This window comes from Patagioenas fasciata, chromosome 21 (assembly GCF_037038585.1).
Source record: "Patagioenas fasciata isolate bPatFas1 chromosome 21, bPatFas1.hap1, whole genome shotgun sequence".
Taxonomy (NCBI): Eukaryota; Metazoa; Chordata; class Aves; order Columbiformes; family Columbidae; genus Patagioenas; species Patagioenas fasciata.
In genome coordinates, this window is record NC_092540.1 from 9,337,960 (window position 1) to 9,342,721 (window position 4,762).

Sequence of the window (4,762 nt, forward strand, 5' to 3'; positions counted from 1 at the left end):
CTGAACTCCCCATAGACCCCCATAATTTCCCCCTTAGGGACCCAGGAGTGCCCCATAGTGACCCATAAGTGACTCATGGAGCCCCCTAAGTGCGTTCGGGTCCCCTCGGGTCCCTTCGGGTGAGTTTGGGCCCCACTCGGGTCCCTTCGGGTCCCCTCGGGTCCCTTCGGGTGCGTTCGGGTCCCTTCGGGTGCGTTCGGGTGCGTTCGGGCCCCACTCGGGTCCCTTCGGGTGCGTTCGGGTCCCTTCGGGTGCCTTAGGGTCCCCTCGGGTGCGTTCGGGCCCCACTCGGGTCCCTTCGGGTGCGTTCGGGTCCCTTCGGGTACGTTCGGGTCCCTTCGGCTCCCTTCGTGTATCTTCGGCTCCTCTCGGAGCCGCCTCCGCGCACGCCACGCACAGTGGGCGTGGCCACGCACCCCCCCGCCGCTTCCCATTGGTCGCCTCCTGAGGAAGGGGGCGTGGCCTCGCTCGCAGCCGCCGCCGCGGCGGGAAACGATCGTGAGGCGGAAAAAGGGGGAGAAAGTGGGGGGGGGGGGCGGGGAGGAAGAGGAGGGGCCAGGGGGGGAGCGGAACACGGGTTTTGGGGTAAAAAGGGGGGGATTTGGGAGTTTGGCGCCTTTTGGGGCACTTTCGGGTGGGTTCGGGTCCCTTCGGGGAGACTTCGGGCCCCTTCGGGTGGGTGCGGGTCCACTCGGGTGGGTTCGGGCTCCTTCGGGTGGGTTCGGGCCCCTTCGGGTGGGTTCGGGTCCACTCGGGTGGGTTCGGGTCCCTTCAGGTGGGTTCGGGTCCCTTCGGGTGGGTTCGGGTCCACTCGGGGGTTCGGGTCCACTCGGGTGGGTTCGGGTCCACTCGGGTGGGTTCGGGTCCCTTCGGGTGGGTTCGGGTCCCTTCGGGTGCGTTCGGCTCCACTCGGACCCCTTCGGGAAGACTTCGGGTGCGTTCGGCACCGGCCGGGACTCGGGCGCCGTTCGGCTCCGCTCAGGCGCCGTTCGGCTCCGCTCGGGCCCATTCGGCTCCGCTCGGGCGCCGCTCGGCTCCGCTCGGGCCCATTCGGCTCCGCTCGGGCACCGTTCGGCTCCGCTCGGGCCCATTCGGCTCCGCTCGGCTCTTTCCGTCTCCGCTCGTTTTCCCGCGCTTTCCCTCAGAGCGCGAAACGAAGCGCGGGGACCCCCGGGGCCGCTTTTTTCGCGCTTTTCCCGAGGTGACAACAGCAGGGGCTTTGGGGACACAGCTCGGGGAGCATCACCGGGAGGGTTTTGGGTTGAAAAAGCGCTATTTTGGGTCAATTTTGAGGTGGTTTGTGGCCCTCCCGGCGGGGCAAGATGGCGGTTGCGGACATCGAGGGGCTGCTGGGTGAGTAATGAGGGGGAATTAGGGGTGATTAGCGCGAATTAGGGGGTAATTAGGGGGCAGCGGGGATATGGGGGGGTGGGGGGGGTGTTAATTAGCGCTGCTGAGGGTGTTAATTGTTAATGAATGCAGAGGAGGAGCCGTTGCAGCAGCTGCACCCCGGGCTGGCCCCACTGAGGGGGATTGGGGGGGTGGGAGCGGAGCTGGAGAGGGAGGTGAGACAGGTAAGGGGGCATTGGGGACAATGGGGACAATGGGGGTGGTGGGGACATTGGGGTCAGTGGGGTGAATGGGACATTGGGGGTAATGGGGATCAATGGGGTCAATGGGACATTGGGGTCAATGGGGTGAATGGGACATTGGGGGTAATGGGACATTGGGGTCAATGGGACATTGGGGTCAATGGGGTGAATGGGACATGGGGGTGAATGGGACATTGGGGTCAATGGGGACATTGGGGGGAATGGGACATGGGGGTGAATGGGGACAATGGGGGGACACTGGGGTCAATGGGGTGAATGGGACATTGGGGTCAATGGGACATTGGGGGCAATGGGGTGAATGGGACATTGGGGTCAGTGGGGACAATGGGGGGACATTGGGGTCAATGGGGTGAATGGGACATTGGGGGTAATGGGGATCAATGGGGTCAGTGGGGTGAATGGGACATTGGGGTCAATGGGGGTGGTGGGGACATTGGGGTCAATGGGGTGAATGGGACATTGGGGTCAGTGGGGACATTGGGGCCAATGGGGTGAATGGGACATTGGGGTCAATGGGGGGACATTGGGGTCAATGGGGGTGATGGGGACATTGGGGTCAATGGGCTCAATAGGACATTGAGGTCAATGGGACATTGGGGGTGAATGGAGATCAATGGGGGTCAATGGGACATTGGGGACAATGGGGGGACATTGGGGGCAATGGGGGGACATTGGGGTGAATGGGGATATTGGGGTATTGGGGATATTGGGGTCAATGGGGGGACATTGGGGCCAATGGGGTGAATGGGACAATGGGGGCCAATGGGGTCAATGGGACATTGGGGCCAATGGGGTGAATGGGACATTGAGGTCAATGAGGACAATGGGAGGACATTGGGGTGAATGGGGATATTGGGGTGATGGGGACATTGGGGTCAATGGGGTCAATGAGGGGCAATGGGGATCAATGGGGCCAATGGGGGTCAATGGGACATTGGGGTCAATGGGGGTAATGGGGACATTTGGGACAATGGGGACATTGGGGATGTTGGGGAAAATTGGGGTCAATGGGGGCATTGGGGTCAATGGGGACAATGGGGTGAATGGGACATTGGGGCCAATGGGGGGCAATGGGGACCAATGGGGGCAATGGGGTGAATGGGACATTGGGGTCAATGGGACATTGGGGACAATGGGGGTGGTGGGGACATTGGGGTCAATGGGGTGAATGGGACATTGGGGTGAATGGGACATTGGGGTCAATGGGGACAATGGGGGGACATTGGGGTCAATGTGACATTGGGGTGAATGGGGATATTGGGGTAATGGGGTCAATAGGGGTCAATGGGACATTGGGGTCAATGGGGGTAATGGGGACATTTGTGACAATGGGGACATTGGGGATGTTGGGGGAAAATTGGGGTCAGTGGGGGCATTGGGGTCAATGGGGACAATGGGGGGACATTGGGGTCAATGGGGTGAATGGGATATTGGGGTCAATGGGACATTGGGGACAATGGGGGGACATTGGGGTCAATGGGGTGAATGGGACATTGGGGTCAATGGGGACAATGGGGGGACATTGGGGTCAATGGGGTGAATAGGGCATTGGGGTCAATGGGACATTGGGGACAATGGGGGGACATTGGGGTCAATGGGACATTGGGGTCAATGGGGACAATGGGGGGACATTGGGGTCAATGGGACATTGGGGTGAATGGGGATATTGGGGTAATGGGGTCAATGGGGGGACATTGGGGTCAATGGGACATTGGGGTCAATGGGGATATTGGGGTCAATGGGACATTGGGGTCAATGGGGGGACATTGGGGTCAATTGGGACATTGGGGTGAATGGGGGACATTGGGGGCAATGGGGACATTGGGGTCAATGGGATGAATGGGACATTGGGGTCAATGGGGACATTGGGGCCAATGGGGTGAATGGGACATTGGGGGCAATGGGGGTCAATGGGGGGACATTGGGGTCAATGGGGGGACATTGGGATCAATGGGGATATGGGGGTCAATGGGGGAACATTGGGGCCAATGGGGTGAATGGGACATTGGGGGGCAATGGGGGTCAATGGGACATTGGGGTCAATGGGGTGAATGGGACATTGGGGTCAATGCGAAATTGGGGGTCAATGGAACATTGAGGGTATTGGGGACATTGGGGATCAATGGGAGTCAATGGGGACATTGGGATCAATGGGGTCAATGGGACATTGGGGGCTCAGGGTGACCCCGCTGACCTCTGGTGACCCCCAGGCATGGGCGGGGCTGGCGCTGGCCCGCAGCCAATGGCTGCGCTGGGAGGGGCTGTGGGCGGGGCTTCAGGAGCTGCTGCGCCAGGACCCGGCGGTGAGTGCCCCAAACCCCCAAAATCATGCCCCCCTGAAACGCTGCACTTCAAAACCCTGCACCCCTAAATCCTTCCCCCAAAACCCTGCCCCCCCAAACCCTACACCCCAAGGTCCTTCCCCCACCTCCTGGAACCCTAAACCCTGCACCCCAAAGAATTCCCTCCCAAACCTTGCACCTCCAAATCCTGCACCTCAAAGGCCTGGAAACCCAAGCCCTTCAACCCCATCCCTGCAACACCAAATCCTGTACCCCAAACCCAGCACCCCAGAATCCTGCACCCCAAATCCTGCCTACCAAACCTTTCACTGCAAACCCCTGCACCCCGAGGTTGTGCTGCCCTAAACACTGAACCCCCAAATCCTGCAGCCCCAGATCCTTGTCTCCCAAAACTCTGCACCCCAACATCCTGCACCCCAAATCTCTCACCCCCAAATCCTCCCCCCACCACCCTGCAGCCTCAAATCCTTCACCCCCGTCCCCTGCACCCCAAAACTCCACACCTCCAAATCCTGAACCCTGAAACCCCGCACCCCCAAATCCTGAGCCCCAGTCCTGTGCACCCCACACTCTGCAACCTTAAATTTCCCCCCAAGCCCCTGCACCCCAAACTCTGCACTCTTAGACCTGACTTCTAAACCCTGCACCCCCAAACAGTGCACCCCCAAATCCTGCACCCCTAATCCTCCACCCTCTTAACACTGCACCCCCAAAACCTGAACCACCAAATCTTTCACCCCCAAAACCTCCCTCCTCCAAACCCTGCACTTCAAAATGCTGCACCCCCAAATCCTTCTCCCCAACATCCTGCACCCCCAGATCCTGACCCCAAAACCCTGCACCCCA

At 60.3% G+C, this 4,762-nt stretch overlaps 1 long non-coding RNA gene across 3 annotated transcripts; it reads left to right on the forward strand.

The window, feature by feature from the left end:
- Positions 1 to 432: 432 nt before the first annotated feature.
- LOC136110905 (uncharacterized) lies at positions 433 to 3,930 on the forward strand. 3 transcript variants are annotated; one of them, XR_010652692.2, is made up of 3 exons: positions 433 to 498; positions 1,294 to 1,353; positions 3,824 to 3,930. It is a non-coding gene; the product is annotated as an uncharacterized lncRNA (long non-coding RNA). The 3 variants fall into 3 exon arrangements; XR_011742116.1 differs by lacking the exon at positions 433 to 498 and adding an exon at positions 1,090 to 1,201; XR_011742115.1 differs by lacking the exon at positions 433 to 498 and having other exon boundaries at positions 1,219 to 1,353.
- Positions 3,931 to 4,762: the final 832 nt, after the last annotated feature.